The following is a 15,848-nucleotide window of genomic DNA, read 5'->3' on the forward strand; positions in this document are numbered from 1 at the left end:
ATCAGCTAGTAAAACTATTCAATAAAGAAACATGGTGTTATTTATTCAAGAAACACATTATGGAATCCTCACTGTTTTCCAGGAACTAAATATTTTTATTTTCTTATGATAATTTACTCATTATCATGCATAGGATTCTTTTTTTTTAATTTTTTTTAAAGGTTTTATTTACTTATTTGACAGAGAGAGACACAGCGATAGAGGGAACACAGCAGGGGGAGTGGGAGAGGGAGAAGCAGGCGCTCCGCGGAGCAGGGAGCCCTATGCGGGGCTTGATCCCAGGACCCTGGGACCATGACCTGAGCCGAAGGCAGACGCTTGACGACTGAGCCACTCAGGTCCCCCAATCATGTACAGGATTCTTTATATTTAAATAGCATGCAAGATTAACTATGGATGCTAATCTTGGGAGTCTGGAATCCTGCCTCTGGAATTTACTGTGACATCAGGAAGTTATTTTACTTCCATTTTTTACCAGTAAAATGAGGACTAAAAAAAAAACTATTAGAATTGAATAAATTCATATCTGTAAAGAACATATGACAGCATCTAGCACCTCCTCAGTAATGTGCGTTGTTCAATTGTTAACAGCAAATTAAAATGTTAAAATTTGAAAACATAAAACCAACATTGAATCCTCTTTATTAATATTAATTTTTTCCTAAAAGATCAATGTCTAGGAAATATTAACTAATTAGCAATATTCTTTCATTTTTAGTAGCTGATTTTTAATATTGGCAAGCCATTTTACCCAGTAACCTCAACTGAGGAGTTGTTTTGATTGTAAATGAGATGGGTTGTTGCATTTTCTATTCTCTTTTTCCTTTTATCCCCTGACAAAATTCTTTTTTATTTTTTTAAAGATTTTATTTATTTATTTGAGACAGAGAGAATGAGAGAGAGAGAGCACATGAGAGGGAGGAGGGTCAGAGGGAGAAGCAGACTCCCTGCTGAGCAGGGAGCCCGATGCAGGACTCGATCCCGGGACCCCAGGATCATGACCTGAGCTGAAGGCAGTCGCTTAACCAACTGAGCCACCCAGGCGCCCTGACAAAATTCTTTTTGTCCTTGATAATTCAGCTATTTATTTATTTACTTATTTTAAAGATTTTATTTATTTATTTGACAGACAGAGACACAGCAAAAGAGGGAACGCAAGCAGGGGGAGTGGGAGAGGGAGAAGCAGGCTTCCTGCCGAGCAGGGAGCCCGATGCGGGGCTCGATCCCAGGACCCTGGGATCATGACCTGAGCCGAAGGCAGATGCTTAATGACTGAGCCACCCAGGCGCCCCTAATTCAGCAATTTAAATTAATGATTTAAATCTTAGAGTGGTTGAAAGGGTTCTTGTTATGTAAATCATCATGGTTTCTTTGCTTATAAAGTCAAGCATTATAACATCATGGGAAAAACTAAAGCCAAACTATATGGTTTCAAGTTCCAGAAACACCACTTATTAGTTATGTGACTTTGGGCAACGTATTTAACCTCACTGTGCCTCCGTTTCCCTCATCTCTCAAACAGGGATAAAAAAGCAAGCTATCAGGATTGTTGTGAAAATTAAATGAGTTTTATAGCTGTGCTTTTGAAGGAGGGAAGTTGAAGGGGTTCCATTTTTAGAAAGGCTCTGTCTCTGTTGGTTTTCTGCTGTTTTATTCATGTCCATATTTTGCCTCTGAATAAGCCAAAGAAGCTATGTTCCCACTTTAAGGGGGAAGCAAAAAAAAAAAAAAAAAAAAAAAAAAAAGTGAACCATTCTCTGAGTTTTGTCCTAGGCCCCAAACACCTGATAACACCTGAGAAGAGCTGGATCCCAAACATGATCCAGCACGTTAGCTTTAAAGACACCTCGGCTGATGCTGGATCAATACCCCTACCTTCAGTATGGAATAACCTATTGTTCACCTGACACTCACTTTTGATTGGACCCTACCCCAGATTCCTGGAGGGACAGGTACCCTAGAGCTTTTTCTAATATAAAACCCTTGCCCCAAGCAATGACAAGACTCCTTCCCTTTCCTTTATGAGTCTCCCAGACTTTCTGTCTGCAATTCTCTACCTGTAACTTACACTATTCAGTAAACTCTATTTTCACTTTTTTTCTGGCTAGCATTTGATTTCTATCCTTCGTGAAGCCAAGGACCCTGTTGGTAGGTCCTGTGGGACCCTTCCCTGGGTTCTTGGACTCTGTCTGCATCACTTTTACAGAGTGAATAATCGTTAAGTGTTAATTAGCATTATTGGTATTATTTGGTGTCTACTTGGTAGAATACTATTTGGTATTGATTTTTGGTGTCTACTTCAGGGCCTTTGAAATGTATACTTGCTGCACTTTTTGGTAGATGTCAACTTCTTTGACATTTCAAAAATACATTTACTGAGGATCTATTATGAGTTAGACGCTTGTGGGTGAAATAAATGTAACGATAAAACACTCCTTGTGTTTACATTTGAAATCTGGAAGGGAAACTTGTATGTGGAATACATTGTTAGTACTCATCAGTAGTAGGTTCTCCTTGCTTTCCTGAGTATTTGGGAGATCACAATTTCATTTGAGTCATTTTTGGGCTAAGGCAATGAAAAGTGCAAGTTCAAGTAGGAAGGCATACTAGAATCTTACACTTGCAAAGATTATTCAATAATGGATTACACATTGCAAAGAAAATGACATGACATCAAAAACAACATGCCATTAATATGCAAAAATACATTTATATTATTTTTAAAAATACTATTTCTTAGAATAGCAACTTTGTCTCTTTTCAAATAAAACAGAACGCCTTAAAACTTCCAGAGTTTCACAAAATGTCACTAAGAATAGTTTATAAAATTCCAAATAAAATGAGTTTTATAGAATTCTCAGAAATATTTTGAAATATCTTTAGAATAAAATAAATTTCATTATATTTACAGAATGTGAAAAAGAATGCCATCTTGTTCATGAAACACAGGAACTCAAAATCACATTTTCTGTTATTTACTGAAACAAAAGGAAAATTATAGAAATATGTGTATCTATTTTGAGTCATGGAATTTAATAAAATAATTTCACTTAAAAAACACACAAGTTTCTCAAAACATTTGACTCAAATGTTTATTATAACTTTAATGTTCTTATCCTTATAGTATGGGTCAATAATTTACGGCCAGCTAATTTTTTTTATAAAATAAAGTTTTTTGGAATACAGTCATGACAACTTATTTACATATTATTTATGGCTGCTTTTACTACAACTTTAGATGTATTTGTGACAGACGGTGTATGTCCCACAAAGCTGAAAATATTTACTATGTGACCCTTAATGAGAAAAATTTGTTAAACCCTGCTTATAGAGTTAGTAATTTTTATTAATTTATCAACTTTTAAGTATTTTTAATTTAACTCATTTCAATGCACTAAAACAGAAACCTATATTCTTTAGTGTATTTGGGAATTTTAAGCAGAGAAGTTTTTTTGTTTTTTTTTTTAAAGATTTAATTAATTTGAGAGGGAGAGAGTACAAGCAGGGGGAGCGGCAGAGGGAGAGGGAGAAGCAGGCTCCCTGCCGAGCAGGGAGCCCGATGTGGGCCTCGATCCCAGGACTCCAGGATCATGACCTGAGCCGAAGGCAGATGCTTAACCGACTGAGCCACCCAGGCACCCCAGGTTTTTTGTTTTTGTTTTTGTTTTTTAAGATTTATTTATCCATTTGACAGAGAGAGAGTGAGAGAGAGAGCATAAGCAGAGAGAGTGGCAGGCAGAGGGAGAAAGACAGACTCCCCGCTGAGCAGGGACCACGATGCGAAGCTCCAAACCAGGACCCTGGGACCATGACCCAAGCCAAAGGCAGACACTTTTGACTGAGCCACCCAGGTGCCCCAGAAAAGTGATTTTTTAGAGTAAACTCTACTGCCAATGTGGGGCTTGAACTCATGACCCTGAGATCACAAGTCACATGCTTACCTACTGAGCTGGCCAGGCACCCCTAAGCAGAAAAGTATTTAATTCAAAGAATAAGGTATCCACAAAATTGTTAAAAGAGCTGAAAGGGGCCAAATCTAGATTGGGGCTCTTGGAATGTCACCCAAAACAATTTAGAAATGTAGTCCCTGGGGACCTACCACCTCTCGGGTCTCCACTGGAGGGATCTGGGCCCAAAGAAACAGGCCTCTGCCTCTGCCTCCTCAACTGCTTCTGTCATCCAGGGAACTGAAGAACGAACACCATTCTCCAAACCTTTGCTACAGGCAAGGTGTAAAGCTCCATGTATCAGCTTGCCAGAAGCTCTGGGCAAGGACACCAGGAGCACGGCCTCTATCACACTTCTGCCTTCTGATTTGCAAAAGAATTATTCTAACTGGGTCCTTTGCACCCAGGCTCAATCTGCAAGGGAGTCTGGAAAATGTTAAATGTAGTTTTTTTATTTGTTTTTTACTTTCAGTCTCCTTCTAGAAGGGTGGGATGGACAGATGTCGAATGAGACAACATAGAGAACTCACCCGATAACATAATAAAAACAACGGTAATGCTCATTAAAATTATCTATTTATAGGATAATGATTATAGGTTATTTAGAAAGCATATCTACATACATAGATTTACACATACACGCATCTACATATATAAATGGTGAAATGCTAATTAATATTCCACCAGCAGGGATCGCAATCATATTTTCTGGTTGACATACTGCTTTTTTTCAGTTAACGTATTGCTTTTAGCTCACAACAGATTAAAATCTCAAAGCAAAGGGAGACTTTATGTGCACTTAAAATTATCCCAGGAAATTTGACACTTTTTGCTTTTATCCTTTCTTTTTTTCTTACCCCATACTCTTTCAAAGCCACCTCCCCTGAAAATTATACATATATAATAGAATAAAAGGAAATACCTCCAAATATTTATAACAGTTGCTCCTATGTGGTGAGATTATTGCTGGTTTTCATATATCTTTCAACATTATGACACAAAAAAGTATGTTTAATCATATTGTTTATATAGATAAGAATAGCTTTCATTGAGTTAAAATTAAAACTTAATTTAGTCAGTACTGAAGTTGTGTTCCAGAATTATACCATTTTGCCTTTCCATTAGCAGTTTATGGAAGCAAATACCTGTTTCCTTAAACCTTTATTGCTTTGAAGTTTGTTCTGTTATTTTTAACTTTGCCATTTAATAAATATGATTTTTTCTTATTAATATGTTTTATGCATTTAGTTGATGAAGGTGAGGTTAACCTAAACTTCTCAGTTCATTGGTCATTAACATTAATTTATGAATCTCTTGCCCATCACATAGTCTGTTCAAGTTTTTCTTTTTTTCTTACTGATTTTATGAGAACTTATGTAATGAGGACCATGATTTCTTATGTTTTGATTATGATTATAATTATTTCCTTTTTTTTGTATTTGGTTATGCTTGTGGTATTTTTATAATATGATTTTTAAAAACTTTTTACACAGATCTATCAATCTTTTATGATTGTTTTTTCTGCTTCTCTTTTTGTTTAAAGAATCCTTCTCAACTCACTATCATATAAACAATGTTTTATTTAGTAAGGAAATGTCAAGAAAAGCCACAGAGTGAGAAAAAAATACTTGCAATATACCTAACATGAAAAACCTGATATTCAGACCTTACAAAATATTCCTACAAAGTAAAAGGTATGAAAGAATAGAAGATATTCTATTTCAGTAATTTCATTTTTAAGTATGTACTTGTATTAGTCAGGGTTCTCCAGAGAAACAGAACCACTAGGAGATATCCTAGTGGATATAGATATATCTATATCTATAGATATAGATCTCTGAAGATATAGATATAGATACAGATCTCTGAAGGAGATTGATTAAGAGAAATTGGCTCATGTGATTATGAAGGCTAAGAAGTCCCATGATCTGCCATCTGCAAGCTAGAGATCCAGGAAAGCCAGTCCAAGTCTGAAAGTCTGAGAATAGGAGCAGCCAACTGCACAAATACTATTCAGGTGCCCAGTGAATTAGCTCATGTCCAGCTGATACACTTGGGATGGGCAACTGACTTTATTGAGTCCACAACTCGAATGCTAATCTCATCCAGAAACACTCACACAGACATACCTGGAAATAATATTTAATCTGGGCACCCTGTGTCCAGCTAAATTGACACATAAAATTAACCATCCCAACACCTCAAAGAAATTCTTGCACATATGCAGGAAGAGATGTAACCAAACATAATCTTCAAATAAATGTTTTTGTAACAGCCCTAATTGGAAACAACTGAAACATCCATTAGGAATAAAATGAATAGATATTGCGGTGCATTGATTCTTAAACCCTTTCATCTTAGGAAACTTTTATACTTTTGCAAATCACTAACTAGCTAAGGGCTTCCTTTAGGTGAGTTATATCTTTCAATATTTATCATATCAGAAATTAAAATAGAAGATTTAAAAAATGATTTAAAATAATAAATCCATTGCATACACTCATATAAATATCTTATTTATGAAAAATAAGAATATTTCCACAAAGAAAAAAATTGGCATTGCTTTATATTTATGCAAAATGTAAATCTCTTTAATGTCTGATTATGAGAAGATAGCTGGAAAATCTCTTATCAGCTTCTACATTCAATTGATACAATATGTTTCATGGGTTAAAGTATATGAAAAAAATACAGTTTCATACAGATGTATAATGGAAAAGTGAGTAGTATTTTAAAAGCTGTTAAGACTTTGTGGTTATTCTATGTTGATACTACACCACAATTTGATAAGGGTTGGTTTCTTTCTTTTTTTTTTAAGATTTTATTTTTTTGAGAGATAGCGAGAGAGCACAAGTGCGGGGGAGAGGGAAAGGCAGGCTCCCTGCTGAGCAGGGAGCCCCATGTGGGGCTCGATCCCGGGACCCTGGGATCACGACCTGAGCGGAAGGCAGATGCTTAACCAACTGAGCCACCCAGGTGCCGCATAAAGGGTTGATTTCTTTTTTTTTTTTTAAGATTTTATTTATTTATTTGAGACAGAATGAGAGAGAGAGAGAGCACATGAGAGGGGGGAGGGTCAGAGGAAGAAGCAGGCTCCCTGCCGAGCAGGGAGCCCGATGCGGGACTCGATCCAGGGACTCCAGGATCATGACCTGAGCCGAAGGCAGTCGCTTAACCAACTGAGCCACCCAGGCACCCGGATAAATAAAATCTTTAAAAAAAAAAAAAAAAAGGAAAGCAAATATATGCTTATCACAAAAGTCATAATAGTAGTTACCTCTATACCTCTGGGGAAGTGATGAAGTTGTGGATGGGAACAAGAATGCTGGACTTCCGAGAGGCTGTAAATGATCCATTTCTGAATCTGAGGAGGAGTTCCATGTGTGTTCATTGCTAATAATTCATATAACTATATATATAGTTATATACCATTTCATTTAATTTTTTGTATATGCATCACACATCAAAAATAAGTAAAAAAACTGGTGAATGAGCATTTATTCTCTCTCTTTTTTTTAATTTATTTTCTAGTCTTTGTTGACAAAGAGTCTAGCTTTCCTTTCTCAAATGTTAGTCAGATACCGCACTACCCCTTCTTAAATGGTTTATTTTTTTCTCCACTGATTTGAAAAACCCCACAAGGAATGTTTATGATCTATATAACTCTTCCCTTTTTCATAGCAATGTCTAACACTGTATGTGGAGCAAAATTTCATATGGTGACAATAGTCAACTTACTTCATGCTGAATTTTTTTTGCCTGGAGAGTTATTGCTTAATTTGTTTTACCTATTACTCATTACAGGCCACTGCAGCCCTGGTATATTTCTCTCGTCTGTTCCAAAGATATTATAATGAGATCCCCTTAACCATATACTCTGTAAGTTTGCATGTCTGAAAAAGAAGTTTACTTTTTAACTCCTCTCTAGAGAGGTTCTAAAGATCAAGAGAAGGCTGGCCTGCTCAAGAAAAGATCCAGTAGACTTTTGGTATTTGAGGTTTGACAATTCGCAAATAACCTGAAGGTTCAGAATATGTAGTAATTTCTAAATTAGCAGAGGCACAAATTTAGATGACAACATGCTGGGAGAGTGTTGTATAGGAGCATTACTTAGCTAATGAGAAAACCTCAGGGATCACACAGCAACCTTAATGTGACATCATCAATGTGACTTAATTATTCAGGAATGTATGTAAAACATCTAATTTACTCTGTATTTTATTGAATAGGAGCCCTGAAAAGAATGTACTCAGTTGGTGCTCATATGGAAAGGTGATGCAGGATACATAAAATTAAAACATAGGCAATAGTGCAAAATTATTTTAATGAAGGTTAAACTCATAAATATTAAAACTAAAAGATAGTATATAAAGATTGTTTTTGCTATGTATTTGTAATTCTTTTTTTTAAAAGATTTTATTTATTTATTTGAGAGAGGGAGAGCACAGGAGCTGGGGGGAGGGGCAGAGGGAGAGGGAGAGGCAGACTCCCTGCTGAGCAGGGAGTCCTTTGTCACAGGGCCCCATCCCAAGACCCAGAGATCATAACTTGAGCCGAAGGCAGATGCTTAACCAACTGAGCCACCCAGGCACCTCTGGATTTTTAATTCTCATTAATTTTTTGTAAAGTCCATCTGGGCATTACTTCATTAGAAATGAGAAATTTTATTTTGGAGAAGAAAACCAGCGTATGTTCTTAATTATGAGAGTTCTCAGGTGACCTTAGTGGGTTTAAATCCTAGCCTAGCCCCATGATTTTCACCCCCATTTAGTTAATGACATGTTTTGAAGGGTAGGGACTGGATCTTGTCATTTTCGTTCCTGTTTACTTTTGAGCGGTAATGTATCTGGAACTTATTAGATTACACTAAACATTACCTGAGTTTATGTTAAAATAACACTAATATAAACAATTAGCATATATTTACTGTTTTCTAAATATTGATGTCATCCATTGGCACATTTGTTCATTCATGCAGTCATGACAGCTTTTATTTAAAAGTAGTTTGTTCCTGGGATGCCTGGGTGGCTCAGTCAGTTAAGCGTCTGCCTTTGGCTCAGATCATGATTTAGGGGTCCTGGAATCAAGTCCCACATCGGGCTCCTTGCTCAGCGGGGAGCCTGCTTCTCTCTGCCTGCCACTCCCCCTGCTTGTGCTCTCTCTTTCTCTCTGACAAATAAATAAATTAAATCTTAAAAAAAAAAGTAGTTTGTTCTGATCGATCAGAAAACTCATAAAGGCTCTTTGCAAACTTAAATAGTACAAAGTAATATTATTAGTAGTAGCAGTATTTCTATATATTTCATACATATATGATTATTGCTAGGTTAGTTGACAAAGGGCATGTTATGAAGAGATCCTTGATAATTAGGACAGAACAAGGCATGACAAATTATTGACTCTTACATAGCAGGTAACATTTCTTGAGGACAACAGAATGAAGGTAGGGAAGCAAGAATGCAGACAGAGTGAATTGGAGAGCATTTGGTTCAGGAATAAAGCTGTGAAAAGAATTCAGTAATTAAATTTGAAAGGATTGCTATGGGGACTCAGGAAGGGAATCATCAAAATATGAGGAGGGAAGTAAAAGATTTCAGAGATGTGCACTTGCTGTGAAGAAGTCAGACGTTGTGATTTTGTAGTGAGCCAGGTCATCACAGTTCTGTGATAATCACTAAAAACATTTTCTGGACGTATAAAAAAAAAAATCCCTTCACTAGTTTCTTTAACATTTTCCTACCATCAGATCTCTAGTATATATGAAAGAAATCTATTCTAAGTGTGGAAAAAGGAGTGAGTTAGTTGTCTTTTAAAAAAAATTATGTAATTTGAAAGTAGTTTTTAATTAAATAATTCCTGGGTAATATTTTGATACGAAAATTTCAGCTGATGCTCAGGGTAAAAACTCAGCTAGATCTTGTGAACCTTCAAGTCAGGGAGAATTTCAATGTTAATAAATCAGAGTATGAGAAAAATGAGTTATTAATCCTTTAATGTCTGTGTCAAGCTTGAAGCTAGTGAGCCATTAGTCTTTCTAAAGAAGAGAATATTCTCACTATTTTAAACGTCTATTAAACAGGAACTAGCACATTTTAATATTGATAAAGATAGTAAGTAAATATTTCTGAAAACTTTTATGCATTTGAATGTAAACTGAATCAAACCATATCAAATTTTATGTCATGTCATAGGCCATGTGGAGCTTCAAAATATGAGAATGTATTCTGATTTCTTGTTGTATTTTAAAATACAGAAATAAAATCTGGTTAAGAAAAAAAAATATTTTAACAGATAATCCAATCTTCTCTTTTGTATAATTTCATTTTTTCTGCAACCATTAATAAACAATACTGATTCCTTTTATGTTATTGCCCGAATATAGTAATTCCAAATCTTACTAGGATAGACTGTAAATCTAAATGAAAACTTAAAAACAAACTGAAAAATTGCTGACTTTCAACTTGGAGGCAATAAAGTTAATAGCTGTTTATTCTACAGTTGACATAATGATGTGTATCAGTATCAGAAATAAATACAAAGTTTCGTAAGTCAGAAAGTGAATAGTAACTAGATTTGGGATGCATACCAGTCTAAGACTGAAAGGTGAGGAACACAATTAAGTCATCCATAAGGGAAATAGCCATATAACACTGATATTATCATATACTTTTTTTTTTTCTTTCCAGGTGGGATAAAGAACTGTTTTACAATAATTCTGAATTAAATCGCTTAACTATCAGTATTGTTTAAGATTTGGAAACTTCAAATGTAGAATACAGAGAACAATGAATACTTTTTCATAATTCAACATAAAGAAATGGGCCTTCTTGTAGTTTGTCACTTGTGCCTTCAACTACTCTTAAACATAAACAATTTAGCTGTCCCCTAATTGAAGTATCATGTTTTAAGTTCTCATCCAAGTCAAGTCGTCGAGGGTGGAAAACTTACAAATTTCTTTTATAAGTCACCAATGCCTTTTAAAGCTTTGAGACACCTGTGTGTCACTTAACTGTATTTGCATGTGAGTTACTCTCACTGGGGCACTACTGATTAATAATTGTAGAGCTGTGATTAAAAAAAAAATTCTCATAATTTGGGGCACCTGGGTGGCTCAGTCGGTTAAGTGCCTGACTCGGTTTTGGCTCAGGGCTCAGGTCATGATCTCAGGTTTGTGAGATCAAGGCCCTCATGGAGCTCCGTGCTCACTGGGGAGTCTGCTTCTCTCCTGCCCCTCCCCCGTTCGCATGCGTGCACTCTCTCAAATAAAAATAATCTTTTTGTAAAAAAATCTCATAATTCAAGTGTAAATATTCTAGATATGATAATAAAAATTTTAAAATAGAATTCTATAATATTTTAGAGGACAGATCTTCATTTAAAAATGTTTAACAGACATCATCGGGCATCCCTTAAAATTGGGTAGTTGGAATTGAGAATGAGAGAATCTGTCAAGTTAACCCAAGACCAACCATGACTTATGTCACTTTTGCAGGCACTGTGGTCTTTGGTCTTTTAGCTTTTTCCATTTTACTACTCTGCATTGCCTTTATCATTTCTGACCATAAGGAGAAAAAATTTAACTATTAGAACTACTTGATCACTAACACTTTCAACGAAGTTTCCTTTATTTTTTGGGTGGCTGCCCCTCAAATCTCCTACTTTAATTAAACCTATGATTTAACTCCTCAGCTCCTTTTCCTGGGTGGCAGGGGCTGGTGAGGGATCGATAAGATGCTGCAGAGTGCTGTATTACACATTCTCATCTCCAATTTGATTGAGCCCTCATAACCTGTCAATCTGTTTACTTGTCCTTATTTTTCTCCTCTCAGCATCTAATGAAGCTTCTATCAAACACTAGCAAATTATCTAAACTCATGCAACCTTGATAAAAATGTGAAAAAAAAGCTTGAACTTCCTCCAGTTACTGACCCAGTGTTCACACTTCCCTATAGACGCCTTCATCAACCCTGCCCCTAGTATCAGAGGGTGATTCTGTCCCTCCAATCCCTGCTTTTCAGAAATTATATCTTCATCTCTGTCCTGAATTCTGTCCCTTCCTGTAGCTTGAGTTCCACCCAATCAATTGTGCTCTCTCTTGTCTGTTTTTTTCAACCTTCCCAGTTTTCCTAGCGCCTGCTCCTTGACCTAGAAAAATATTTTAATAAAAACAAATATTAAAATGCTATTATGAAAGAGCTTTATTAAACCTGTTAATATTTCATAAAATCTACTTTTCTTTTGTTAGTAGAACCAGTGTGCATGTGCATGCACTCATGTGTGTGTATTGACATGGAATATTGTGTTCCAACCTTTAACTTTTAACTTGTTCATGTCCTTTTAAAGACCATGTCCACTTTGAATAATCTGATGAGTCATTTTCAGTTACCACTGTTAAAGTAACCAGGTTGGGACATGATGGAGTCACTCATGCTAAGTCCCACATCAGCAAACTAAAACTTCACCCCATTTCTATGCTCAGATCTCCCAGAACAGGAGGGCCCTACGCCCGCTTGGCACAAGTTACTGATCTGGCTCCAAGACTTCCCTTTGCCTTCTATGAGGAAAGTAACTCTGCTTTAACAAACTGGCAAATGCCCAGTATTGTTCTTGCTCACTTTGGTCCATAAAAAGCTCTTGCCTTGCAAGATCTTGGGAGCTCCTGTCTATCCTTTGGATGCTGCCCAATTTATGACTCACTGAATAAAACTGCTAAGATCTTTGACATTTACCCAGTTGAATTTCGTTCTTTGTCACCACAGTTTAGTTAAATAAACTTGTTGTTACTTCCTCAGCCACACGGGTCAGTTTTCAGTTACCATGGTGTATTCCCTATGAGTGTATTCACTTCCATGCTAGCTCTTTAATCCATATACATTAACCAACATGTGCATTTCCTGCAATGACTTTGTTGATTGCTGCACATCCGGTGTTAGGTTTATGCACAGACAGAGCATGTGGTTGTGGTGACTTTTGTTTCCTAGTGATAAACCCACATGACATTTTACAAAAATGGGTGTCAAAAGAGGAAACTGGCTAAGAAAGACAAAAGAAGAAACAAGAAAATGTTAAGTGTTCATGCTAGAAGTCAAATTCAAATCAGGTGTAAATGGAGTTTAAGAGAGACAGCTGACTAGGGAACATGGAACCAGCTACTATTCAAGAGACTCTAGCTATGCAGCTAAAGGCACATGGTGAAGGCCAACGTAAAAATTTTGCCAGTGGTTGTGACAAAAATAATTAAGATGTTCTGGACAAACTGACACTGGCTAAAACTTCACATTAAAGGAACTGTCAGAGATATTTCATGACTTGAAAGCAAAAGATAAAATGCTGAAGGTATTCCACCTTAGAAAAGAGTATAAAAAATTGCCAACGTAAAAAAAAAAAAAAGATGCTTCCTCTGTATAATGTTATGTAATCAGCAGAAGGCAAGTGTTATTAATCCTACTCCTGATATATTTTCTTTTTACAAAGGAGTAAAAGACTTAAATCCTCAATGTTTCTATTTTAATTACAGTGTATTAAGGAAATAACAGTTTTACTCTTCTTTGTTTTTAAATATTCCTATACATTTATAGCATATGGTAAGAGAGTTCTTAATATTTGGACAAAAATTAATGTTAAAGTTAATGGAGCTATTATAATTTTTTTCAGTGACTAAACTTGCTTATCACATTTTCAACTCTCATGGTCATTTTCACTGTCCCACACTATACCATTCAAAGTGACAACTGCTTATATTTAAAGTGGATGTTTTCATGACAGTGAAATGATGTTTTATCCAACTGCCAGTATGTTCATATTGTGTAAACATAACACATAATATCAATTAAGACATAATGACAATCTACATGAACAAAAATGTGATTTGTAGACAATTTCCTTCTAAAATATCAGGCAGAATGGCAGAAAGAAAACTCTAATTATGAGTTTTGATAACTGTTCTGTTTGATAGAACTCTGCCAGCAAGATGGTATCATTTTATAAGTTGTGATCTGAAATGGCATGCTCAAGAAACTAAGTACAAGTATGTCATTTTAAAAATCAAACAATTTATAATGAAAATAAAATGACGCAGATGTAATGATACACTTAAGGAAAAGCATGATGAATAGATATTTGCATGGGGTAGTTCTCAAAGATGTTCGTAATCCGAATTCTTTGACACAGTGAAGTTGGTTTGCTTCGTCTGTTTTTACTTTGTGATTTCCCTTTATCTATAAGCAATATCAATATTGACAGTCCCCATGGCACCACTGTAGCATTTGCTCAACATTTTGCAGATGTGTGCACATAGATTAAAAGACAAAAGTCAGGTTTTAATTCCCTAGTTTCTAAGATTGCTTTGCCCCTAGACTCCTTTTATGTCATAGAATTGCCAAGCTCTGATTTTTGCTCAGGTATCATGCTTGTCCAGGCTTCTCCTTCCTTCTGAGGATTTCTTACATATTGTGCCCGCTCCTTTATAAAATTAATTTCCTTTTCATGTAAACATTCAAAGTAGACCCTGGAAGTTCATGCACATCAACTACATAAAATTTATTTATTTTTTTATGGCAGGTTTTAAAAACTCAAATATTATTTAAAAATGCAGTTAGAAGAACGCATACTGCTCTCTACCCTGCCCTAAATCTGGGGCTTTTAAAGTGACAGAAAGAAAGGAGTTTGGCTTCATTGCCATGATGGTATGAGTGCCCTTGAAAGAGGAAGAGACAGTACACTCTGTGTCATGTGATGATAGAGCAACAAGGGAGCCATCTGCAAGCCAGAAATAGGTTTGTCCCAAGAACCCGCTATGCTGATGCCTGATCTCAGACTTCCAGCCTCTGGAACTGTGAGGATAAATGCTTGCTGTTTAAGTCATCCAGTCTTTTGTTATTATATCTTTCTTTCTGTCAAGATTTTATTTATTTATTTGAGAGAGACAGAGAGCACGAGCGGGGGGGAGGGGGCTGGGCGTGGAGGGGCAGAGGGAGAGAAGCAGGCTCCCCACTGAGCTGGGAGCCCCATGAGGGGCTCAGTCCCAGGACCCCGAGATCGTGACCTGAGCCGAAGGCAGATGCCTAACTGACTGAGCCACCCAGGTGCCCTGTAGTTGTGTCTCTTTCAAGAAACATAGACAATAACTCCAATTCAAGACAGCGGACTGATCATACATTGAAGTCTCCTCCTCCTGCACCAAATCTATACAAATAACCCAAAACAGACAAATATAAATACAGGCCCACTCTTAAAAAGCAATTAAGAACTTGAAAGAGGTCAAAATCTGAGAGAACCCCTTGAACAAGAGAAAACAGAATTCAGAGCCCAAAAGACATTCAACAGACTATTCCTACAAACAGTCGATGCAGCATAAATGATGCTCATCATCAATAATGCAGGAAACAGGAAGATACTTGGGGCAAGTTACAAGATGACTAGATAAAGCAGCGGCAATTGGTGTCTAAGCAGTGAACAACCAATTTGGGACCTTGGATCAGAGGCAAGTAACTCCCCCTTGTGGCTGCCATAAAGATAGGAGAACTGGGTTGTTACATAGCAAGAAATGATGCGAGAAGAAGCAATTTAAAAGGCCATAATAGAGGGCCATTTTCTTTCTTCCTCAGTTTGTGAAGCTTTCTCATACCTATTCAAAACTAAAAAGTTAATTTTAAGAGTGTCATATTGTAGTTATTCTATATAAAGATTTTCTGTCATGTACAATTTATCAAAAGCAATTTCAGGTTTTTTTGAGATTATTATGTGGTTTTAATTTTTATTTTTTAAAGATTTACTTATCTATTTGCAAGAGAGTGAGAGTATGAGTGGGGGGAGGGGCAGAGGGAGAGGGAGAGAGAATCTCAAGCAAATTCCCTGCTGAGCACAAAGCCTGACGCAGGACTCGATCTCACGACTCTGAGA

Source organism: Mirounga leonina, unplaced genomic scaffold (assembly GCF_011800145.1).
Source record: "Mirounga leonina isolate KUSES-001 unplaced genomic scaffold, KU_Mleo_1.0 Mir_128, whole genome shotgun sequence".
Taxonomy (NCBI): Eukaryota; Metazoa; Chordata; class Mammalia; order Carnivora; family Phocidae; genus Mirounga; species Mirounga leonina.